General features: G+C 46.0%; 1 pseudogene; it reads left to right on the forward strand.

Moving 5' to 3' along the window:
* The window catches only part of LOC147957934 (uncharacterized), a 35,554-nt pseudogene continuing 8,210 nt past the window's right edge, over positions 1–27,344 (forward strand).

The following is a 27,344-nucleotide window of genomic DNA, read 5'->3' on the forward strand; positions in this document are numbered from 1 at the left end:
ATGAGCCGGCAATGGATGTATGATGACCGATGCTCTCCCCAGTTCGTTGAGGGCGTGTATACTTTTCTGATTGCGGCTCAGGCAAACAAGCGGGCAGATGGTTTTATGCCTTGTCCATGTGCTGGTTGTAAGAATGATCACAATTACTCTAACGCAAGAACCATTCACGTCCACCTGTTTGAGTCCAGTTTCATGCCCCACTATATTGTTTGGACCAAGCACGGAGAAAGAGGGGTTATGATGGAAGAAAATGAAGAAGAAGAGGATGACGATAGCTATCCTGGCCATGGGTTCCCTGAATACGATGATGCAAAAATGGGGGAAGAAGCTGAGCCGGCAATGCGGGAAGAAGCTGAACAAGAGGCATTAGATGAGCCAACTGATGATCTAGGTCGGGCCATTGCCGATGCAGAGAGAAACTGCGCAAGTGCAAAGGAGAAGAATAAGTTGCAGCGCATGTTAGAGGATCACAATAAATTTTTGTACCCGAATTGCGAAACTGACAACAAAAATCTGGGCACCACACTGGAATTACTGCAATGGAAGGCAGAGAATGGTGTATCTGACAAGGCATTCGGCAAGTTGCTGGTAATGTTAAAGAAGATGCTTCCAAAGGACAATGAATTGCCTGAGAGTACGTACGAAGCAAAGAAGGATGTCTGCCCTCTAGGGTTAGAGGTGCAGAAGATACATGCATGCCCTAATGACTGCATCCTCTATCATGGTGAGTACGCGGATTTGAACGTGTGCCCGGTATGCAGTGCATTGCGCTATAAGATCAGCTGCGATGACCCTGGTTATGTCAAGGGCGAGCGCCCCAGGAAGAAGATTCCTGCCAAGGTGATGTGGCATGCTCCTGTAATACCACGGTTGAAACGTTTGTTCCTAAACAAAGAGCATGTGAAGGCTATGCGATGGCACAGAGAATACCGTAAGAAAGACGGAAAGTTGAGAGTACCCGCTGACGGGTCGCAGTGGAGAAAAATCGAGAGAAAGTACAGGTAGGAGTTCGCACGTGACGCAAGGAACGTATGGTTTGGTCAAGCGCAGATGGAATTAATCCTTTTGGGGAGCAGAGCAGCAACCATAGCACCTGGCATGTGACTCTATGTATGTATAACCTTCCTCCTTGGTTGTCCATGAAGCGGAAGTTCATTATGATGCCAGTGCTCATCCAAGGCCCTAAGCAACCCGGCAACGACATTGATGTGTACCTAAGGCCATTAGTTGAAGAACTCTTACAGCTGTGGAATGGAACAGGTGTACGTGCGTGGGATGAGCACATGGGGGAAGAATTTGACCTAAAGGTGTTGTTGTTCGTGACCATCAATGATTGGCCTGCTCTCACTAACCTTTCAGGACAGACAAATAAGGGATACCGCGCATGCCCGCACTGCTTGGATGATACCGACAGTATATATTTGGGTAATTGTAGGGAGAATGTGTACCTAGGACATCGTCGATTTCTTCCGGGCAGGCATCCCGTAAGAAAGAAAGGCAAGCATTTCAAAGGTGAGGCGGATCACCGAACGAAGCCTCGCCACCATACTGGTGCTGATGTACATGATATGGTGAAGGATTTGAAGGTAGTCTTTGGAAAGGGTCCTGGCGGAAAACCTGTTCCGAATGACGCTGACGGACGCGTACCCATGTGGAAGAAGAAATCTATATTTTGGGACCTGTCGTATTGGAAAGACCTAGAGGTCCGCTTCGCAATCGACGTGATGCACGTGACGAAGAATCTTTGTGTGACCCTGCTTGGCTTCTTGGGTGTATGGGAAGACAAAAGATACACTGGAGGCACAGGAGGACCAGCAACATATGCACGGAAAAGACGACATACGTCAGGGTCATGCCAGCTACGCTCTTACCAAAGAAGAGAAGGAAATCTTCTTTGAATGTCTGCTCAGTATGAAGGTACTGTTTGGCTTCTCGTCGAATATAAAGGGAATAATAAATATGGCAGAGAAAAAGTTCTAGAACCTAAAGTCTGATGACTGTCACGTGATTATGACGCCTGTCTCTCTAGGGTCGACTGTAATTCTTCGTTCGCCGTTGTGGGGGCACCTGTCATCTTGCCGCCGAGGCACGTATGACCCACTCCTTGGAGGAGGCGTGGGCACTCGACGACGGTCATCATGGTCGAGTCGATGATCATACTGCTCACGGTTCCTGTACTGATCTTGCCGGTGCCCATGTTCCTCACGCCGCGGAGGCGATCTTGGGCTGTGAGCGGATTGGACAGTATCTGCCACCACAGATCTGCTATGAATCCTATTCCGCGACTGAGATGATGTTGTATTCTGCTCTCCCGCTGCCCGGAGCAAAGCCCGGATCTGCATCAAACCTCGGCCAGCTTCTGACTGGGAAGGTTGAATTGACTCTGCTATTCGAACTGCAGCTGTGAGATTCTGGATCGGAGTTCGGTATACCTGAGTCGGAGGTGGAAAAAGTTGTCGTCGACTAGATTCAGGAATCCACTGCCGGGCACGCTCGTCGAGGGCGCGCTGGAGGTTCTCCAGTCGAGTGCGCTCAGCCAAGTTGGCCAGGCGCGCCTCCTCCAAGGCCTGGGCCTCGGGGGTTTCTCCAATGATAGGAGTGTGAAGCGCATCCACGTTACGGCGGCGAAGCTCTTCCCTCCGCTGCGACGAGGGGTTCGGGGCGGTACTCCTCATGGGCATGTGATGGGTCGCCGACGCCATCACCACCGTCTTCACGGGTGAAGCCGGGAGGACTGTGTGGTCCATTGACCATCAAAACTTCCACCGTGGGGTCGCTGCTGTCGCACTCGGATGCAGTCTCGACGGAGCCAGTCGACAGATCGAACAGGCCATAGAGAGTTTCATCAGGCTCGATCGCCGTGATTACTGGGGTGGCCGATTGGCGGGTGCTACCTCTTGAGCTTGCGTTGGATTTCCCCGAAGAGGAAGGGATGATGCAGCAGAGTAGCGTAAGTATTTCCCTCAGTTTTTGAGAACCAAGGTATCAATCCAGTAGGAGGCCACACTCAAGTCCCTCGCACCTGCACAAAACGATAGCTACTCGCAACCAACGCGATTAGGGGTTGTCAATCCCCTCACGGTCACTTACGAGAGTGAGATCTGATAGATATAATATTTTTTGTATTTTTGGTATAGAGATGCAAAGTAAAAAGTAAAGGCAAAGTAAAAAAGCAAAGCAAGATTAAAGTGATGGAGATTGATATGATGAGAATAGACCCGGGGGCCATAGGTTTCACTAGTGGCTTCTCTCAAGAGCATAAGTATTCTACGGTGGGTGAACAAATTACTATTGAGCAATTGACAGAATTGAGCATAGTTATGAGAATATCTAGGCATGATCATGTATATAGGCATCACGTCCGTGACAAGTAGACCAAAACGATTCTGCATCTACTACTATTACTCCACTCATCGACCGCTATCCAGCATGCATCTAGAGTATTAAGTTAAAAATAGAGTAATGCTTTAAGCAAGATGACATGATGTAGAGAGATAAATTCATGCAATATGAAATAAACCCCATATTGTTATCCTCGATGGCAACGATACAATACGTGCCTTGCTGCCCCTTCTGTCACTGGGAAAGGACACCGCAAGATCGAACCCAAAGCTAAGCACTTCTCCCATGGCAAGAACTACCAATCTAGTTGGCCAAACCAAACGGATAATTCGAAGAGACTTGCAAAGATAACCAATCATACATAAAAGAATTCAGAGATGTTTCAAATATTATTCATAGATAGACTTGATCATAAACCCACAATTCATCGGTCTCAACAAACACACCGCAAAAAGAAGATTACATCGAATAGATCTCCATGAGAGAGGGGGAGAACTTTGTATTGAGATCCAAAAAGAGAGAAGAAGCCATCTAGCTACTAACTATGGACCCGAAGGTCTGAGGTAAACTACTCACACTTCATCGGAGGGGCTATGATGATGTAGAAGCCCTCCGTGATGACGGCCCCTTCCGGCGGAGCTCCGGAACAGGCCCCAAGATGGGATCTCATGGATACAGAAAGTTGCGGTGGTGGAATTAGGTTTTTGGCTCCTTTTCTGATCGTTTGGGGGTACGTAGGTATATATAGGAGGAAGGAGTACGTCGGTGGAGCACCGAGGGGCCCACGAGGCAGGGGGCGTGCCCCCCACCCTCGTGACCGCCTCTCTGATGCCTTAGCGTAGGGTCCAAGTCTCCTGGATCACGTTCGGTGAGAAAATCACGTTCCCGAAGGTTTCATTCCGTTTGGACTCCGTTTGATATTCCGTTTCTTCGAAACACTGAAATACGCAAAAAACAGCAATTCTGGGCTAGGCCTCCGGTTAATAGGTTAGTCCCAAAAATAATATAAAAGTGGAAAATAAAGCCCAATATAGTCCAAAACAGTAGATAATATAGCATGGAGCAATCAAAATTATAGATACGTTGGAGACGTATCAGGCATCCCCAAGCTTAATTCCTGCTCGTCCTCGAGTAGGTAAATGATAAAAAGTGAATTTTTGATGTGGAGTGCTACTTGGCATAATTTCAATGCAAATCTTCTTAATTGTGGTATGAATATTCAGATTAGGAAGATTCAAGACAGAAGTTCATATTGACATAAAGAATAATAATACTTCAAGCAAACCAACAAAGCAATTATGTTTTCTTAAAGTAACATGGCCAAAGAAAGTTCATCCCTACAAAATCATATAGTTTAGTCATGCTCCATTTTCGTCACACAAGAATGCTCTCATCATGCACAACCCCGATGACAAGCCAAGCAATTGTTTCATACCTTAATAATTTCAAACTCATAAACTTTCACGCAATACATGAGCGTGAGCCATGGATATAGCACTATGGGTGGAATAGAATGATGGGGGTTATGTGGAGAAGACAAAAAGGAGAAAGTCTCACATCAACGAGGCTAATCAATGGGCTATGGAGATGCCCATCAATTGATGTTAATGCAAGGAGTAGGGATTGCCATGCAACGGATGCACTACATCTATAAATGTATGAAAGCTCAACAAAAGAAACTAAGTGGGTGTGCATCCAACTTGCTTGCTCACGAAGACCTAGGGCACTTGAGGAGGCCCATTGTTGGAATATACAAGACAAGTTCTATAATGAAAATTCCCACTAGTATTTGAAAGTGATAACTCAAGAGACTCTCTATATGAAGAACATGGTGCTACTTTGAAGCACAAGTGTGGAAAAAGGAATAGTAGCATTGCCCCTTTTTATTTATTTTCTCCTTCCTTTTTTTGGGACTTCATTTTTTTGGGACAATGCTCTATTAAATGATGATCATCACACTTTTATTTATTTACAACTCAATGATTACAACTCGATACTAGAACAAAGTATGACTCTATATGGATGCCTCCGGCGGTGTACCGGGATATGCAATGAATCAAGAGTGACAAGTATGAAAAAATTATGAATGGTGGCTTTGCCACAAATACTATGTCAACTACATGATCATGCTAAGCAATATGACAATGATGAATGTGTCATGATAAACTAGATGGTGGAAAGTTGCATGGAAATATATCTCGGAATGGCTATGGAAATGTCATAATAGGTAGGTATGGTGGCTGTTTTGAGGAAGATATAAGGAGGTTTATGTGTGAAAGAGCGTATCATATCACGGGGTTTGGATGCACCGGCGAAGTTTGCACCAACTCTCGATGTGAGAAAGGGCAATGCACGGTACCGTAGAGGCTAGCAATGATGGAAGGGTGAGAGTGCGTATAATCCATGGACTCAACATTAGTCATAAAGAACTCATATACTTATTGCAAAAATCTACAAGCCATCTGAGGGAGTCCTGGATTAGGGGGTGTTCGGGTAGCCGGACTATACCTTCAGCCGGACTCCAGGACTATGAAGATACAAGATTGAAGACTCCGTCCCGTGTCCGGATGGGACTTTCCTTGGCGTGGAAGGCAAGCTTGGCGATGCGGATATTCAAGATCTCCTACCATTGTAACCGACTTTGTGTAACCCTAACCCACTCCGGTGTCTATATAAACCGGAGGGTTTTAGTCCGTAGGACAACTTCATCATACAACAATCATACCATAGGCTAGCTTTTAGGGTTTAGCCTCCTTGATCTCGTGGTAGATCTACTCTTGTACTACCCATATCATCAATATTAATCAAGCAGGACGTAGGGTTTTACCTCCATCAAGAGGGCCCGAACCTGGGTAAAACATTGTGTCCCTCGTCTCCTGTTACCATCCGGCCTAGACGCACAGTTCGGGACCCCCTACCCGAGATCCGCTGGTTTTGACACCGACATTGGTGCTTTCATTGAGAGTTCCTCTGTGTCGTCGCTTTCAGGCCCGATGGCTTCTTCGATCATCAACCACGATGCAGTCCAGGGTGAGGCTTTTCTCCCCGGACAGATCTTCGTCTTCGGTGGCTTGGCACTGCGGGCCAACTCGCTTGGTCACCTTGAGCAGATCGAAAGTTACGCCCCTGGCCATCAGGTCAGGTTTGGAAGCCTAAACTACATGGTTGACATCCGCGGGGACTTGATCTTCGACGGATTCGAGCCACAGCCAAGCGTGCCGCACTGTCTCGATGGGCATGATATAGCTCTGCCGCCGAACAGCGCTTTGGAGGCCGCACACGCATCGGTTCCGACCATTGATTCGGAGCCCACTACGCCAATCGAGGATCAGCAGTTGGACGCTTCCTCAGGGGCTGTGATCTCAGAGGCGATCGAGCCGAACTCCAGCCCCGCACTCCGCATGGCCCGTGACTCCGAGGAGCCGGATTCCTCTCCGAACTCTGAGCCCCCCGCGCCCCTGCCGATCGAATCCGATTGGGCGCCGATAATGGAGTTCGCCACCGCGGACATCTTTCAGCACTCGCCCTTCGGCGACATCCTGAATTCTCTAAAGTCTCTCTCTTTATCAGGAGAGCCCTGGCCGGACTACGGTCAGCAAGGTTGGGATACGGACGATGAAGAAATTCAAAACCCACCCACCACCCACTTCGTAGCCACTGTCGATGACTTAACCGACATGCTCGACTTCAACTCCGAAGACATCGACGGTATGGACGACGATGCAGGAGACAACCAAGAACCAACGCCTATAGGGCATTGGACAGCCACCTCATCTCACGATGTGTACATGGTGGATACCCCTAAAGGAAGCAACAACGAGGAAAACGGGGAGGGGGATCGATCTCTCGAAAAACAATCAAAGCGTCGGCGTAAACGCCGACCTAAGCCCCGCCTCGATAAAGACCCACCCATAGAGCAGGATGAGCCGGTAGACGACGAGCATGCCTTAGAGCAACCGTCCCAATAAGACAACCCGAATAGAGAAACCGAACATTCCTCCCCCGGCGAAAATGGCATTCCGGACGACCCTACGCTGGACAAGCCCACGAAGCAGAAGAACCTCCACAAACGGCTCGTTGCAACCGCACGCAGCCTGAAAAAGCAGAAGCGGAAGCTAAAGACTGCGGAAGATGCACTCAGGATCAGATGGAGTAAAGTAATCAATACCGCAGACAAATACGGCGGCGGCCGCCGCACTAAAAGCTATCCGAGGAGAAAACTACTGCCTGAATTCGACGAGGAGGCCTTAGAGCCCTCGCATTCAAAAAGTAAGAAAGCCACACGGTCGGATAGATGACCCCAGGGCCAGCTTAAAGCGGCAAGCAGCGCCGCACTTAAGCCGGTATGCGACCCACTTAAGCATTCACATCATGGCCCAGCCAGGTCCATTTACGGGCCAAGAAAGCAAGCTCTCGTAAGCAATGCAATAAAGCCATTATCAGAATATGGCACACCCAAATACAGGGGTGCCGCACACCCCCTATGTTTCACCAATGAGGTCCTGGATTATGAATTTCCAGCGGGAGTCAAACCCGTAAACATAGAGGCATATGATGGAACAACAGACCCTGGAGTCTGGATCGAGGATTATATCCTCCACATACATATGGCTCGAGGAGATGACCTCCACGCCATAAAATACTTACCCCTCAAGATTAAAGGGCCAGCCCGGCATTGGCTTAAAAGCCTTCCTGAAAACACAATCGGAAGTTGGGAAGATCTCGAGGACGCTTTCCGAGCAAATTTTCAAGGGACCTATGTCCGCCCTCCGGATGCAGATGATCTTAGTCACATAACTCAACAGCCCGGAGAGTCAGCTCGGCAATTCTGGAATAGATTTCTTACTAAAAAGAATCAGATAGTCGACTGTCCGGACGCTGAAGCCTTAGCAGCTTTCAGGCATAATGTCTGAGACGAATGGCTCGCCAGACACCTCGGCCAAGAAAAGCCAAGAACAATGTCTGCACTAACAAGCATCATGACCTGCTTTTGCGTAGGAGAGGATAGCTGGTTGGCAAGATGCAGCACCAGCAACCCAAGTACATCTGAAACTAGGGATGGAAACGAAAAACCGCGACGCAATAAGGACCGTCGCCGGACTAAGGAAAAAAGTCCGAAGAGCACGGCAGTTAACGCCGGATTCAAAAGCTCACGACAGAATCAAAAAAAGGCGCCCCTCCAAGATAACAGGGACGACCTATCCAATCTAAACAAAATCCTGGATAGGATATGTCAAATACACAGTACTCCTGGAAAGCCTGCTAACCATACCCACAGAGATTGATGGGTTTTGAAACAATCCGGCAGACTCAACGCCGAACACAAGGGGCTCGATACACCAAGCGAAGACGAGGACGAACCCCAAAAGCAGAGTACCGGGAAACAAAAGAATTTCCCACAAGAAGTAAAAACAGTAAACTTACTCCACATAACAAAACATGCGGCGCCCATAAAGGTACGCGCCCCACGGTCTATCCCAAAGGAATCCCGCCACTGGTTGTCAAAACCAATCATCTTCGATCATCTGGATTATTATAGAAGTATTAGGAACCCAGGCTGGACTGCCCTGGTACTCGATCCAATAATTGGCGGACTCCAGTTTTCAAAAGTCCTTATGGACGGTGGCAGCGGACTCAACCTGATATATCAAGACTCAATCCGCCACATGGGGATCAACCCAAAAAGAATTCGCCACAGCAAAACCTCCTTTCAAGGAGTAACGCCAGGTCCGGACACCCATTGCATGGGTTTTCTCTGGCTCGAGGTTATTTTCGGCTCTGCCAATAACTTCCGTCGCGAAAAGCTGACTCTCCACATCATCCCATTCTCAAGTCGCTATCAAGCACTGCTGGGACGCGAAGCTTTCGCCCTCTTTAGCGCAATACCGCATTATGCATCTCTTACGCTTAAGATGCCCGGTCCACGCGGCATCATCTCCTTAACGGGGAAGCAGTAAGGGCGCCTCCCCCAAGCGGAGGATTGTGCGGCCGCTTTAACAGCCCCACAATACAATGGCTTCACCAGCCAGAACATCGGAACAGGTCATTAAGACCACGGACACGGATAGACGAGTCCGGCACAAAAGTATCGTTGATAAAGGCTTAGTGGCCATATACCCCTGCACTAGGGGCTTCACACGTATAAAATAAGAGACAATAAAGCTCAATTTTCCATATTTTACTTTACACTTTTCTTATTTCATATAACTTTTGTTCGGCACGTCCCTTTTTCAACTTAGTTGCTCTCTTTTTTACAGATGAACGTCGTGCTACGCCCGTCCAGGATACGGCACAACGGAGACACGGGCGCAGACGTGCAGTAGGGACCCGTTCCAAGGATTCTTTTCAGATTAAGACCCTGCGTAAACCTGTTTTACTGTCTCTTGTTGATACACATCCCCTGGTTCTATGACCAAGGAGGAGACTGGCGTCTTGGCATGTGGCCACGTCAGAATTCTTGCACGTACCTGGACACTAGGGGCTTATACCTTAGAGCATTACTTAGCCCGCTCTCATAAAGACCGAATACCTTAGGGAGTGTTCGGCGTCGCGAGTTTGGCCTTATATGCATCAGCTCCGAGTCATGATTTTGGTCAAATGTTGGGTTGCCCGGCTCCTATGTTCGGCCGCCTTACGTTCCTCTCTATCGACTAAGGCAGCACCAGGAGAACTACTGCGATTGTGCCCTGGTTCGGCCAGGCGAGCACCTCAGTAGAGAAAGCCGAAAATCGACTGTCATGATATGGCGTGAGACTGGTCAACCACTCGATGACTCTCCGGAATCTATAGGATTCCCCTGCATTAACGAAGGGCCGTTTCCCGGCCAGGCACATACGCGTCCCGAATTCAGGCGAGCGCAGTCGCCACCAGGGGCTACCTAAATAGTCCCATTGTCAAGCTCCTACGGCTAAGTGGAAGTGTTAAAGCATTATAGTCCAGTTGCCTAGCTCGTTGCGCTATCACCTCCTTTGTAGGACCAAGACATTGGATTAAGTGTGAAAATGCGCCTTCTGCGAGCACCCCCGCACTATGTGCGTGGGGGCTGAAGCCAATGACTGCCATCTTTCAGATTTTGTATGTATATCTTAAAACGGCTGCACAGGAGGTGTTCCACATACTTGTAGGCACAAGTATAAAAGGCTACTACAATTCATCAAAACATTGCTTCATAATTACATATGCTATCAGAACATAGCATCCTTCGAGCACTGCGTCTCTATTACACGAGCGCCTTCAAGGACTACCTGAAAATAGTGCTCGGCGGGTACTCGGCTTTGGTCCGAATCTCGGGATGCAACAACGGTGGTCTCCATCTCTGCCCAGTATGTCTTGACACGGGCAAGAGCCATCTGTGCGCCCTCTATGCATGCTGACCTCTTCATCGCATCGATACGTGGCACCGCGCCAAGGAATTGCTGCACCAAGCCGAAATAACTCTTCGGCTCCGATCTCCCCGGCCACAGATGACCCATGACATACTTCATGGCGAGTCCGGACAATCTATTCAGTTTGGCCCATTGAGCCAGACGATCATCCACTGCCAGTGGACGCTCTGGATTGTGGAACTGCGACCAGAAAAGCCTTTCCACTTCGCGATCTTCTTGATCTCGAAAGTGTTCGGTCGCATCAGCAGCACTCGCTGCCAAATCCAGATAGGTGTCCTTCGCACTCCACATCCGGTCCAACGGAGCAAACTTCGGATCGCCAAACTTCCTCCGCAGCATAAAGGGCTTTCCAGCCGCAATCTGTCCGGCCTGACGCAGCTCCTCCTTTGCAGCTCTCATCGCAGAGCGAGCGTCCTTGGCATCAACAACGGCCTTCTCTAAGTCCGTTTGTCTCGCCCGGTCTTCTTTCTCAAGAGACTTGCAACGGTCAGCAGCGCTTTTTAACTTCACGGCCATCTCCTTCTTGCTTCGGCAGTGAGCAGCCTGTTCGGCTCTCAGCTCTTCAAGTGCCTTTTCGGCAGCCGCATCACTTGTCCTGGCTTGTTCCTTAGCTCGGGCAAGTTCTGCCCGGAGACTCTCCACGGCGGCCGCACCATCTGCGTCAAGCACACACATTGTAAGATACTGGCATAAAAGCTCCTCTTACCAGATGCCACCCGAGGAATTGCATACCTTGAGCATCATCAAGTCGCTCGTTGACGAGCGCGATGTCAGCATCTGCCACGTCAAGTTGTCGCTTTAGTTCGGCAAAATCATCAGTTCGGCTCGATTCTGGACACTTTGCCACCTATATACAAAGGCGAAAATTAGACCTGGGATTATGATCCTCTGCGCGCCGTCAATTTTGACAACGCATAGAGTCTCAGGGGCTACTATCTACACAGGGCGCATCTTGTTTATGCGCAACTGACAAAGAAGTACATTATCAAACGTACCTCAAAACCCGTCAGCAAACTTCTGATGGCCTCGTGCAATCCGCTTTCCACGGACGAAATCCTTCCAATCACCATACCCATCAATGCACGGTGCTCCTCTGAGATAGAAGCTCGCCCCAGCAGAATCATCAACTCCTCCGACCGCGCACCAGACGGTGCCGGACTCGTCTTATGACCTCCATCGAAGGCAGGACGCGGAGAACCTTGGGGGGCCATATGGCTACCTTCCACCCCTGCCGGATTCGGAGAAACCCTCCACGACGACACCTCAGGGTCGCCCGCCTCGCTAGGCGGTACGGCAGGGGGAGGCGTTCCACTCTCCATCATCTCCGGAAGAAGATCCCCCGAAGACGAGCTCTGCTGCGAAGGGCTGAGGTCCGAGCTACAAGGTAAAATTTCGGTTAATCTTCTCAGATAAAAAGTAAGGATTTCTCTCATCCCTCTAAAGGAAAATCTTTCTCTACTTACGGCTCGCTGGAGGGCTGATCCCTTTGGGGGCGTAGTTCGGCCAGGGATCTCCCCGGCGACGGACCCTCTGACGAGGACTTCTTCCCCCGCTTTGAGGCCATGGTCTCCGGGTCGTCAGAGGCGGCCCTCTTCTTCCCCCTAGGAGAGGAATTGTCGGTTCCTCCCTTCCGAGAAGCCTCCTTCGAGGAGGCCATAGTTTCCTTGTCCTCCCCCTTACTTCCCTCCAAAGGCATGATCTTCAACATCCTGACTAGCACGGGATCCAGCCTGGTCTCAGGAAGGGGAGCCGGACACCTGATCAGCTTCGCCTTCGCTACCCACTCCTATTTAAAAGGACAGCTCTTTTAGGGGCGAGTCTAGGACAATTTTACGGATAGCGAGTCCGGGCACAAGGTTACTTACTTGAGTATCCGGGAGATTGCAGCTTAAACCTGCGTCCTCGGTCAAATCCGGACACATTGCTTGTGATCCGAAGAACATTTTATACATCTCCACGGGCGTTGCGCCCATAAAATGCTGGAGAGCTCGTGGTCCCTCCGGATTAAACTCCCACAGGCGAAGGGAGCGATGTTTGCCGAGCAATGTTCGGCGAATCAGCATGACCTGCGTCACCTTGACCAGGTTGAGGTCTCTTTCTAAGAGATCCCTAATGCGGCCCTGCAACAGGGGCACGTCTTTGGATAACCCCCAATCTAATCCTTTGTTGACCCATGACGCTAGCCGTGGTGGGGGACCCGAGCGAAAGGCAGGAGGCGCCACCCACTTGGCGCTCCTGGGAGCGGTGATATAGAACCACTCTCGTTGCCACAAGCCGAGCTCCTCTTGAAAGGAGCCCTCGGCCATGGAGCATCGGCATTCTTACTTATGACAGCACCTCCGCACTCTGCGTGCCGTCCCTCGATCATCTTTGGCTCCACTCCAAAAGTCTTCAGCCATAATCCGAAGTGAGGAGTAACATAGAGGAACGCTTCGCACACAATGATGAATGAGGAAATGTGGAGGATGGACTCCGGAGCTAGGTCATGAAATTCCAGCCCATAATAGAACATCAGCCCCCTCACGAAGGGATCCATCGGGACGCCTAAACCCCGAAGGAAGTGAGACATGAACACTACGCTCTCACCAGGCTGGGGACTGGGAATAGCCTGCCTTTGAGCAGGCAACCTATGCGAAATTTCGGCGGTCAAAAACTTAGCCTCTCTCAACCTTAGCACGTCCTCCTCCGTGACGGAGGAGGGCATCCATCAGCCTTGAAGGTCGGAACCGGACATTGTCGAAAGTCCGAAGTGCCTGGAATCTGGAGCCTAGGGTGTTGGAACTCAAGGCAACAGGAGAACTTGTTTTGAGATTGGAGAAAAGGAGTAAGGCCTTGGTCTCTTTATAAGAGGTTGAATACCAGGAGCCCTCCCCGTAACTGTTTGGGACTCGCCTCTAATCGAGAAAACATGCTAATGGGCACGATTGGGTTACCCACGTCCGTATTGATGAGAATCCCGTAAATAAAGGGGACACGATCTCTGCTTTGACAAGACATGCCAAGGAAACCGCCTCGCAAAACACGCTGAGGTGGAGAAGTGAAAACGATTTGAATAAAGGCTTGGCCGTAGTGTGATGTCACGCTGCGGAATACGTCAGCAGATTAGATTTGTGTTAATATTATTCTCTCTATGGCAATACGTGGAAGCTTATTTTGCAGAGTCGGACACTACTCTTGGTGTTTACAAACTTTTATGAAGAATTTGGAGGAGGAACCCGCCTTGCAATGCCGAAGAAAATCTGCGCCCCGGACTCGTCGTCATTGAAGCCTGGTTCAGGGGCTACTGAGGGAGTCCTGGATTAGGGGGTGTTCGGGTAGTCGGACTATACCTTCAGCCGGACTCCAGGACTATGAAGATACAAGATTGAAGACTCCGTCCCGTGTCCGAATGGGACTTTCCTTGGCGTGGAAGGCAAGCTTGGCGATGCGGATATTCAAGATCTCCTACCATTGTAACCGACTTTGTGTAACCCTAACCCACTCCGGTGTCTATATAAACCGGAGGGTTTTAGTCCGTAGGACAACTTCATCATACAAAAATCATACCATAGGCTAGCTTTTAGGGTTTAGCCTCCTTGATCTCGTGGTAGATCTACTCTTGTACTACCCATATCACCAATATTAATCAAGCAGGACATAGGGTTTTACCTCCATCAATATTAATCAAGCAAGACCATTGCTCGTCCCCGACTGCCACTCATAAGGAGGACAATCAAATAACACCTCATGTTTCAAATTTGTTGCATAACGTTTACCATACGTGCATGCTACGGGACTTGCAAACTTTAACTCAAGCACTTCTCAAATTCACAATTACTCTACTAGCATGATTTTGATATTACTACCTCCATATCTCAAAAAAATTATCAAGCATCCAACTTTTCTTAGTATTCAACACACTCAAAAGAAAGTTTCACAAATCTTGAATACCAAGTGTGTTATTATTAAGCAAATTACCATGCTATTAAGACTCTCAAAATAATTTAAGTGAAGCATGAGAGATCAATAGTTTCTTTAAAACAAATCCACCACCGTGCTCAAAAAATCTAAGTGAAGCACATAGAGCAAAATTACTTAGCTCAAGAAGATATAAGTGAAGCACATAGAGCAAAACTACATAGCTCAAAAGATATAAGTGAAGCACATATAGTATTCTATCAAATTTTAATTCATGTATGGCTCTCTCAAAAGGTGTGTATAGCAAGGATGATTGTGGCATACTAAAACACAAAGACAAAAATAATACAAGACTCTCCAAGCAAAACACATATCATGTTGGTGAATAAAAATATAGCTCCAAGTAAATTACCAATGGAAGTGGACGAAAGAGGGGATGCCTTCCGGGGCATCCCCAAGCTTTCACTTTTTGGTGTCCTTGGATTATCTTGGGAGTGCCATGGGCATCCCCAAGCTTAGGCTCTTGCCACTCCTTGTTCCATAATCCATCAAAAGAATTCACCCAAAACTTGAAAACTTCACAACACAAAACTTAAAGTAGAAAACTCGTGAGCTCCGTTAGCGAAAGAAAACAAAAGATCACTTCAAGGTAATGTAATGAAATCATTATTTATTTATATTGGTGTTAAAACTACTGTATTCCAACTTCTCTATGGATTATAAACTATTTTACTAGCCATAGATTCATCAAAATAAGCAAACAACACACGAAAAACAGAATCTGTCAAAAACAGAACAGTCTGTAGTAATCTGTAGCTAGCGCAAGATCTGGAACCCAAAAAATTCTAAAATAAATTGCTGGACGTGAGGAATTTATCTATTAATCATCTGCAAAAATAATTAACTAAATATCACTCTTCAAATAAAAATGACAGCAGTTCTCGCGAGCGCTAACATTTCTGTTTTTTTACAGCAAGTTCAACAAGACTTTCCCCAAGTCTTCCCAACGGTTCTACTTGGCACAAACACTAATTAAACACAAAAAAACCAAAAAAGAGGCTAAATAAATCATTTATTACTAAACAGGAGCAAAAAGCAAGGAATAAAAATAAAATTGGGTTGCCTCCCAACAAGCGCTATCGTTTAACGCCCCTAGCTAGGCATAAAAGCGAGGATAGATCTAGGTATTGCCATCTTTGGTAGGCAATCCATAAGTGGCTCTCATGATAGTTTCATATGGCAATTTTATTTTCTTTCTAGGAAAGTGTTCCATGCCCTTTTTTAATGGAAATTGAAATCTAATATTCCCTTCCTTCATATCAATAATCGCACCAACCGTTCTAAGAAAAGGTCTACCAAGAATAATAGGGCAAGAAGGATTGCAATCTATATCAAGAACAATGAAACCTACGGGCACATAATTCCTATTTGCAAAAATAAGGACATCATTAATCCTTCCCATAGGTTTCTTAATAGTAGAATCCGCAAGATGCAAGTTTAGAGAGCAATCATCAAAATTACGGAAATCTAGCAAATCACACAAAGTCTTGGGAATAGTGGAGACACTAGCACCCAAATCACACAAAGCATAAAACTCATGATCTTTAATTTTAATTTTAATAGTTGGTTCCCAATCATAATAGAGTTTTCTAGGGATAGAAACGTTCAACTTAAGTTTTTCTTCATAAGATTGCATCAAGGCATCAACAATATGTTCGGTGAAGGCTTTCTTTTGACTATAAGCATGTGGAGAATTTAGCACGGATTGCAACAAGGAAATACAATCAATTAAAGAGCAACTTTAATAATTAAATTCCTTGAAATCCAATATAGTGGGTTTAGCAACATCTAGATTTTTATTTCTTTCAATCCCACTTTCATCAATTTCATCATAAAGATCTAGATACTCCGGATTTTTAGAACGCCTTCTAGGTAAAGGAAGATCATATTCAGTTTCATCAAGATTGATATTGCAAAACAAAGATTTAATAGGTGACACATCAATAACTTTTAGATCTTCATCTTGATTTTCATAGGAATTGGAAGAACACGCTTTAATAAAGGCATCTTTGGAAGCACGCATCCTAGCGGTTCTTTCCTTGCACTCATCAATGGAAATTCTCATGGCTTTGAGAGACTCATTGATATCATGCTTAGGAGGAATAGATCTAAGCTTTAAAGAATCAATCTCAAGAGAAATTCTATCAACGTTCCTAGCCAAATCATCAACTTTAAGAAATTTCTCTTCAAGCAAAGCATTAAAATTCTTTTGTGAATTCATAAACTCTTTAACACTATTTTCAAATTCAGAGGGCATCTTATTATAATTTCCATAAGAGTTGTTGTAGGAATTCCCATAATTATTAGAAGGATTACTAGGATATGGCCTAGGATTAAAGTTCCCGCTATAAGCGTTGTTACCAAAATTATTCCTACCAACAAAATTCACATCCATATATTCATTGTTATTCTCAATCAAAGTAGACAAAGGCATATCATTAGGATCAAAAGAAACACTCTTGGTAGCAAATAATTTCATAAGTTCATCCATCTTTCCACTCAAAACATTGATTTCTTCTATCGCATGCACTTTTTTATTAGAAGATCTTTCAGTATGCCATTGAGAATAATTAACCATAATATTATCTAGGAGTTTAGTAGCATCTCCTAAAGTGATTTCCATAAAAGTGCCTCCCGCGGCCGAATCTAAAAGATTTCTAGAAGCAAAATTCAATCCGGCATAAAAATTTTGTATAATAATCCACAAATTCAAACCATGAGTAGGGCAATTACGTATCATTAATTTCATTCTCTCCCAAGATTGTGCAACATGTTCATGATCAAGTTGCTTAAAGTTCATAATATCGTTTCTAAGAGAGATGATCTTAGCGGGAGGGAAATACTTAGAGATAAAAGCATCTTTGCACTTGTTCCAAGAATCAATACTATTTTTAGGCAAAGACGAAAACCAAGCTTTAGCACGATCTCTAAGCGAAAAAGGAAATAGCTTCAATAATGACATCATTATCGACATCTTTTTTCTTTTGCATATCACATAAATCAATGAAGCTATTCAGATGAGTAGCGGCATCTTCACTAGGAAGGCCGGCGAATTGATCTTTCATAACAAGATTCAACAAAGCAGTATTGATTTCACGAGATTCAGTATTGGCAAGAGGAGCAATCGGAGTGCTAAGGAAATTATTATTATTGGTATTGGTGAAGTCACACAATTTGGTAGTATCTTGAGCCATCGCGACAAACAAGCAATCCAACACACGAGCAAACAAAAGGCAAGCGGGCAAAAAGAGGAAAATAGAGAGGGAGGATAGAGAGAGAGAGGGCGAATAAAACGGCAAGGGTGAAGTGGGGGAGAGGAAAACGAGAGGCAAATGGAAAATAATGTAATGCGAGAGATAGGGATTGTGATGGGTACTTGGTATGTTGACTTTTTGCGTAGACTGTTGGGGAACGTAGTAATTTCAAAAAAAATCCTACGCACACGCAAGATCATGGTGATGCATAGCAACGAGAGGGGAGAGTGTGATCTACGTACCCTTGTAGACCGACAGCGGAAGCATTATGACAACGCGGTTGATGTAGTCGTACGTCTTCATGGCCCGACCGATCAAGCACCGAAACTACGACACCTCCGAGTTTTAGCACACGTTCAGCTCGATGACGATCCCCGGACTCCGATCCAGCAAAGTGTTGGGGAAGAGTTCCGTCAGCACGACGGCGTGGTGACGATCTTGATGTTCTACCGTCGCAGGGCTTCGTCTAAGCACCGCTACAATATTATCGAGGAGTATGGTGGAAGGGGGCACCGCACACGGCTAAGAAAACCATCACGTGGATCAACTTGTGTGTCTAGGGGTGCCCCCTGCCCCCGTATATAAAGGAGCAAGGGGAGGAGGCCGGCCGGCCCTAGGGCGCGCCAAGGAGGAGGAGTCCTCCTCCTAGTAGGAGTAGGACTCCCCTCTTTCCTACTCCTACTAGGAGGGGGAAAGGAAGGGGGAGAGGGAGAAGGAAAGGGGGGCGCCGCCCCCCCTCTCCTAGTCCAATTCGGACCAGAGGGGGAGGGGGCGCGCGGCCCACCCTGGCCGCCCCTCTCTCTCTCCACTAGGGCCCATGAGGCCCATTACTTCTCCCGGGGGGGTTCCGGTAACACTCCGGCACTCCGGTTTTCTCCAAAATCATCCGGAACACTTCCGGTGTCCGAATATAGCCGTCCAATATATCAATCTTTATGTCTCGACCATTTCGAGACTCCTCGTCATGTCCGTGATCACATCCGAGACCCCGAACTAACTTCGGTACATCAAAACTCATAAACTCATAATATAACTGTCATCGAAACCTTAAGCGTGCGGACCCTACGGGTTCGAGAACAATGTAGACATGACCGAGACATGTCTCCGGTCAATAACCAATAGCGGAACCTGGATGCTCATATTGGCTCTCACATATTCTACGAAGATCTTTATCGGTCAGACCGCATAATAACATACGTTGTTCCCTTTGTCATCGGTATGTTACTTTCCCGAGATTCGATCGTCGGTATCTCAATACCTAGTTCAATCTCGTTACCGGCAAGTCTCTTTACTCATTTTGTAATACATCATCTCGCAACTAACTCATTAGTTGCCATGCTTGCAAGGCTTATGTGATGTGCATTACCGAGAGGGCCCAGAGATACCTCTCCGAAAATCGGAGTGACAAATCCTAATCTCGAAATACGCCAACCCAACATTTACCTTTGGAGACACCTGTAGAGCTCCTTTATAATCATCCAGTTACGCTGTGACGTTTGGTAGCACACAAAGTGTTCCTCCGACAAACGGGAGTTGCATAATCTCATAGTTATAGGAACGTGTATAAGTCATGAAGAAAGCAATAGCAACATACTAAATGATCAGGTGCTAAGCTAATGGAATGGGTCATGTCAATCACATCGTTCTCCTAATAATGTGATCCCGTTAATCAAATGACAACACATGTCTATGGTTAGGAAACATAACCATCTTTGATTAACGAGCTAGTCAAGTAGAGGCATACTAGTGACGTTTAGTTTGTCAATGTATTCACACAAGTATTATGTTTCCGAATAATACAATTCTAGCATGAATAATAAACATTTATCATGATATAAGGAAATAAAATAATAACATTATTATTGCCTCTAGGGCATATTTCCTTCATAGACTCCCCAGCAACGGCGCCAGAAATGGCTCATTGTCGGGAGTCAAATCTTGACTTGCGCGAACCTCCCCGACAACGGCGCCAGAAATCCTTGTTGCTACCTCTTGAGCTTGTGTTGGATTTCCCCGAAGAGGAAGAGATGATGCAGCAGAGTAGCGTAAGTATTTCCCTCAGTTTTTGACAACCAAGGTATCAATCCAGTAGGAGGCCACGCTCAAGTCCCTCGTACCTGCACAAAACGATAGCTACTCGCAACCAACGCGATTAGGAGTTGTCAATCCCTTCAAGGTCACGTACGAGAGTGAGATCTGATAGATATAATATTTTTGGTATTTTTGGTATAGAGATGCAAAGTAAAAAGTAAAGGCAAAGTAAAAAAGCAAAGCAAGATTAAAGTGATGTAGATTGATATGATGAGAATAGACCCGGGGGCCACAACTTTCACTAGTGGCTTCTCTCAAGAGCATAAGTATTCTACGGTGGGTGAACAAATTACTGTTGAGCAATTGACAAAATTGAGCATAGTTATGAGAATATCTAGGCATGATCATGTATATAGGCATCACGTCTGTGACAAGTAGACCAAAACGATTCTGCATCTACTACTATTACTCCACTCATCGGCCGCTATCCAGCATGCATCTAGAGTATTAAGTTAAAAACAAAGTAACGCTTTAAGCAAGATGACATGATGTAGAGAGATAAATTCATGCAATATGAAATAAAACCCATCTTGTTATCCTCGATGGCAACGATACAATACGTGCCTTGCTGCCCCTTCTGTCACTGGGAAAGGACACCGCAAGATCGATCCCAAAGCTAAGCACTTCTCCCATGGCAAGAACTACCAATCTAGTTGGCCAAACCACACGGATAATTCGAAGAGACTTGCAAAGATAACCAATCATATATAAAAGAATTCAGAGAAGATTCAAATATTATTCATAGATAGACTTGATCATAAACCCACAATTCATCGGTCTCAACAAACACACCGCAAAAAGAAGAAGATTACATCGAATAGATCTCCACGAGAGAGGGGGAGAACTTTGTATTGAGATCCAAAAAGAGAGAAGAAGCCATCTAGCTACTAACTATGGACCCGAAGGTCTGAGGTAAACTACTCACACTTCATCGGAGGGGCTATGATGATGTAGAAGCCCTCCGTGATGGCGGCCCTCTCCGGTGGAGCTCCGGAACAGGCCCCAAGATGGGATCTCATGGATACAGAAAGTTGCGGTGGTGGAATTAGGTTTTTTGCTCCTGTTCTGATCGTTTGGGGTACGTAGGTATATATAGGAGGAAGGAGTACGTCGGTGGAGCACCGAGGGGCCCACGAGGCAGGGGGCGCCCCTAGGGCGCGCCCCCACCCTCGTGACCGCCTCTCTAATGCCTTGGCGTAGGGTCCAAGTCTCCTGGATCACGTTCGGTGAGAAAATCACGTTCCCAAAGGTTTCATTCCGTTTGGACTCCGTTTGATATTCCGTTTCTTCGAAACACTGAAATAGGCAAAAAAACAGCAATTCTGGGCTGGGCCTCCGGTTAATAGGTTAGTCCCAAAAATAATATAAAAGTGGAAAATAAAGCCCAATATAGTCCAAAACAGTAGATAATATAGCATGGAGCAATCAAAAATTATAGATACGTTGGAGACGTATCAGCGGGCCACCGCATGCCTCACCCACCGCTGAAGCCGCGATCGACCCGATCGCTGGCGCCGGCGAGCAACGGAAAGTGAGGTTGCCATAGGAGCCGACTGATACTGAGTCGACGGCTGCCGAAGAAGGACGCGCGGACGCATGCGTGGAAGTGCGTCGCCCCCCGGGCGGGGAGCGCCTCGACGTCGAGTGGAGCCTCGTGGAGCCAAGCAGAGTCGTCGGCGATGAAGATAAGCGCGCCGAGACGGATCTCGCGGCCTTCAGCCAATCCTCCGCCGGAAACCATGATGACGGGAATCAGAAAAATTGCAACTTCTCCAACAAACTGCTAAGACACCAGCCCCAAGGTGGGCGCCAACTGTCATGGTTCTAAGACTGACAGTAGAATGGGGGTAGGTATGAGGAGGCAAGATCCTAGCTATGGAGTAGTTGTACACATGAGTTTACGAGTTCAGGCCCTTCTCGGAGGAAGTAACAGCCCTACGTCTCGATGCCCTGAGGTGGTCGACTGGATTATATGCGTGGTGTGTTTACAAAAGATGCGAACCCCTATCCTGGAGGAGGGGGTGGCTTATATAGAGTGCGCCAGGACCCCAGCTCCACTCTGTTATGCGGGGTTCAATGTACATAAAGGTGGAGCGTTACAGGTAATGTCCGTATTAAATTGCCATAAATGGTACTTAAGGCTATGAGTAAACGCCCGACCGTTGTTGTGTAGAGTGGCTTCAGATCTTCTGTTTGCCGAGTGACTTCTGTGACGGTCGAGTGACATTGATCCTTCCGAGTGGAATGTCTCTGGTCGAGTGGATGATGGTACCCTTTGAATGCTGCTGGCTTTAGGGTGATGTCCTTGGGGAGGTAGTCTAGGTCAGGCCTATGACCCTACCCTAGGTACATAGCTTCGTCAGTGGATGAGCATCATAAATTGCAGAGATTTTGCAAAACAAATGAGTCAAAAACTTAGTTTTAGTTTTCCACAGACAGCATTTTGGAGCTACCAATTTGTTAAACTCGGTGACACCGAAGCAACTTTGGAGTCTAAACTAGTGGAATCGGTCAGACCGAGACACAGTTCGGTGACTCCGAGATTGCTAGTGTTTCACTGAGAGTTGAACTCGCTCACACCGATTTGCAAGTTTCGGTCAGGCTAAAAGTTACAAGTGCAATGGCCTAAGCCAAATCGGTGAGACCGATTTCTACAACTCGGTCGGTCCGAGATGAGTTCGGCGGAAACCTAGCCCTAAATTTTCAAATCAAAACTAACCTAAAGGAAGTTTTGCTAGATAGGTTGATCTCATACGTGGTCAGAAACATAGCATTGACTTTTTGCTAAGAATTAGAGGTAAGGATTGCACAAAGGTTCAAACTCATACCCTAACTCGGCGATGAGCTCGCTATGGTGGCAACGGCGGTGAGAATTCCATTGACGGCGACGAAGACCGGCGGCGGGAGGTCACTGGCGACAAGAGGACGATCCAGAGACCCGAGTCGGCAGAGCAGGATATGCGCAGGCGAAAGGTTTCGGAGAAATTTCCAGATTTTGACCCGTCAGTATATATATCCTGACCCTGTCGGTGTGACCGAGTGGAACAACTCGGTGGCACCGAGATGCAGAATCGCAAGCGGTTACTGCAACTCGGTGTGACCGAATGGTTCTAATCGGTTGCACTGAGATTGAAAACCTAAATCCACCCAGTAAAATCGGTATGACCGAAAAGGATGAATCGGTCAGACCAAAATGCACAGAGAGGTTTTGGAAGTTTAAGTCTATGACGAATCTGTGACTCCGAGTCCTCCTCACCCAGAGAGTTCGAATCTGACTTGATCAAACTTTGTGATGTAGCATGAATAGAGTCTGAGGCGAGAAAAGCATAGATAGCTAGAGGAAGTTCTTAGTCATTCTTGTCCATCCATTTGGAAAAATAAGAAGAGCCAAACAATCAAAGCAACAAATGGATGTCCTCGAATGGGAAAAAAATATGCAATCAACATGCTCAGATTATAAAATGGCCAATGAAATATGTGGCAAAACATGCACAAACACTCTAGCATCTATCAAGCAATTGGCGATGACTAGGTCATTTATATATGAGTATATTGACATAGGAGTCAAATGAGAACATTTGATCATAGGTCATACTCATCGTTTAAGCACAAGTGGGGTTACCACTTTTACATAAAGCATTGTTGTGTTCACACCATTAGAGTTTCTTTAGCTCAATTCTTAGAGTAAAGCTCCCCCTAGATGTGATATCCCCCCTAAGAGGGGTGAACTAACCTTGGGTTTTGTCGATAATGACTTCATGTAGATGTTGAAGATTTGGATGCTCAATGTTGATGTAGATCATTTGGAGCAATCCATTGGAGTGAGTTGCACTTTCAATACCTACGTGGGTTAGTCCCACAAGGAACAAACAAGGATATCCATAGACATAGAGTGAAGTACACACAAGATGATGTCCATGAAGAATTAGCTTACCTTGTCCCTTGTCTTACCAACAAGAGGGTTTGTGACTCCTTAAACTAGTGCAAGATGTGGAAGTTGTTTGCACTTGTTCTTGCCAAAATGATGTGAGTGAAGTATGTTGGCGGAGTCACCCTCAAGAAATCTCTAGTTCTTCTTCTTCGGGATCCACATCAACTTGATGGGAATCCTTGGAGTTGTAGTCGTACTTGATGAAGTAGAACTTGATGTAGTCTTGGGAACCCACTTAGCCAAGGCCTTGGGAGCTTCTTCAAATGCTTCAATCTCCTCTTGAAGCTTGTCCTTGCATTTTTTCTTGTGGTCTTGTGGTGGAAGATCATCTTGATCTTGTGTTCCCTTGAAATAAGTAGGATCATACTTCTCTTGTTGAGGAACAAACTTCGTCTTGGGGTATTGATCTTCTTCCCACTCAACTCCATTGGCGTTGAACTTTCGTTCAAAACCAACACCTTGATTCTTCCGGTGCCTTCCTTCCTTGCGTACAATTTCCTAAAATTGTTTAGTTCTGGCAAGGCTCTTGTAAACACATTTCTCTTTAATTCCCTTCAATAAGCTATTTTCTTGCTCAAGTGTAACTTGGCTAAGAGAATCATTAGTGGAATTAAGAGAACTACTAGAAGCAACAACATTGGATTTAGCATGATTATTGTTACTACTAGAAGAAGAATATTTCTTGCTCTTATTACTAGATTTTACTTGTGGCATATAAGTAGACAAGAGTAAATACTTGGCAATGTATGAAGAACTTTTCTTACAAAGATCATCATTGATTGCTTTTAAGAACCCATGCTCTTGCTCTAGATTGAGCTTTTCAAAGCATAGCCTCTAATGAGTCTTTAAAAGCTCTCGATGATCTCCAAGGTAGTTTCATGAGCTAACTTAAGAGTGTTTAATTCTTTAGTTAGACGCTCAATCTCCTTCTTATCATCGTCATTCGCTTTATCTTGATTAGCATGATTAATAGCAAGTTCATTATAGTTTTCATCGATAGAGTTGTCAACAAGTAAATCATCATCACCTAGCAAATCATCTTCATCACTATTGAAGTCAACATACTTGGGGTGTGATACCTTTGGTCCATTTGCCATGAAGCATCTTCCAATTCCTTCATTTGGTGAGTCAAATATGTCATAGGAGTTGGTTGACACAAGTGCTAGACCGGCAACACCTTCATCTTGAGTATATTCTGAGTCGGAGTGATAACTTCTCTCGAAGTGATGGTTGGAGTCGGAGCCGGATACCCATTCACCAACGTGAGCTTGATGTCTTATTTTTGTGTAGCCCCTTTATGACTTGTCCTTCCTTTCTGAATCCTTGCTTCTGCGAGAGGTTCTTCGTTCATAACGATCATCTCTACTCCTTCTCTCTCTTGGAGGTGATTCTTCTCTTCTACTTCTCCTTTTAGGTGAATCTTCTCTTCTTTTGTAGTTAGCCGTACACTCATTGGAGTAGTGTCCGGGTCTTCCACAATTGTAGCAATTACGCTCACGACTAGAAGATCTTTTATCATTGTAGGACCTTGACTTGGAACTTCTTTCCTTGCTTCTACTCTTGTAGAACTTGTTGAAGGTATTCACCATTAGGCTCAATTCTTCATTGAAGGCTTGTTTCTCACTTGATGATGCAGGAGCATCACATGAGGCTTTGTAAGCACCACTAGACTTGTTGTGAAGCTCTTATTTATCCTTGAGTGACATCTCATGAGCAAAAATTCTACCAATGACTTCCGTTGGCTTGAGATCTTTGTAGTTGGGCATCATTCGGATCAATGTGCACACGGTACCATATTTTCCATCCAAGGCTTTTAGGGTCTTCTTGATGATGAATCTGTCGGTCATCTCTTCACTTGCTAAGCCGGCAATCTCATTTGTGATGAGAGAAAGCCTAGAGTACATTTCAGCTACACCTTCACCATCCTTCATTTTGAACTTGTCAAGCTGACTTTGAAGCACATCCAATTTCGATTCCTTGATGGATTCGGTACCTTTGTGCATATCAATCAAAGTATCCCAAATTTCCTTTGCATTCTCAAGACGGCTGATTTTGTTGAATTCTTCTGGGCACAATCCGTTGAAGAGGATATCGCAAGCTTGAGCATTGTATTGCAGCATCTTCAATTCTTCCGCGGTAGCTTCACGATTCGGTTCTCTACCATCAAGGAATTCATCTTGCAAGCCAATACACACAATAGCCCAAATGGTGGGGTTATGTCCAAGAATATGCATTTTCATCTTATGCTTCCAACTAGCAAAATTAGTACCATCAAAGTAAGGACCTCTACGGTGGTAATTTCGCTCGCTAGATGCCATACTCTCCTAGGTTGTGAAACCAAGGCTATGATCACGAAAGCTATGGAAATCAAGGCAAATGGAGACCAAAGCTCTAATACCACTTGTAGGATCGAAAGCATGTCTAGAGGGGGTGATTAGAATACTTGACCAAATAAAAATCTAGCCTTTTCCCAATTTTAAGTCTTGGCAGATTTTAGCAACTTAGCACAAGTAAAGCAATCAACCTACACATGCAAATATAAGAGTATAGCAGCGGAATGTAAATCATTGCATATGAAGGTAAAGGGGAGGAGTTTGGAGGGAGCAAACGCAATGTAGACACAGAGATTTTTGGCGTGGTTCTGATAGGTGGTGCTATCGTACATCCACGTTGATGGAGACTTCAACCCACGAAGGGTAACGGTTGCGCGAGTCCACGGAGGGCTCCACCTATGAAGGATCCACGAAGAAGCAACCTTGTCTATCCCACCATGGCCAATGCCCACGAAGGACTTGCCTCACTTGGGTAGATCTTCACGAAGTAGGCGATCTCCTTGCCCTTACAAACTCCTTGGTTCAACTCCACAATCTTGATGGAGGCTCCCAAGTGACACCTAACCAATCTAGGAGACACCACTCTCCAAAAGGTAATAGATGGTGTGTTGATGATGAACTCCTTGCTCTTGTGCTTCAAATGATAGTCCCCCCAACACTCAACTCTCTCTCACAGATTTGGATTTGGTGGAAAGATGATTTGAGTGGAAAGAAACTTGGGGAAGGCTAGAGATCAAGATTCTTGTGGTTGGATTGGAATATCTTGGTCTCAACACATGAGTAGGTGGTTTTCTCTCAGAAAATGAATGTTGGAAGTGTAGGCATGTTCTGATGGCTCTCTCCACAAATGGAGGAAAGGTGGAGGGGTATATATAGCCTCCACACAAAATCTAACTGTTACACACAATTTACCAAACTCGATGGGACCGAATACTCAAACTCGGTTAGACCGATTTAGTTCAAAATGTGAACGTTAGGATTTTCGGTGGGACCGACATGTCAACTCGGTGGGACTGATTTCATTAGGGTTCGGGCATAACGTAATCTCGGT

The sequence above is a fragment of the Triticum urartu genome, chromosome 7A (genome assembly GCF_056163025.1).
Source record: "Triticum urartu cultivar PI428250 chromosome 7A, HENAU_Tu73, whole genome shotgun sequence".
Taxonomy (NCBI): Eukaryota; Viridiplantae; Streptophyta; class Magnoliopsida; order Poales; family Poaceae; genus Triticum; species Triticum urartu.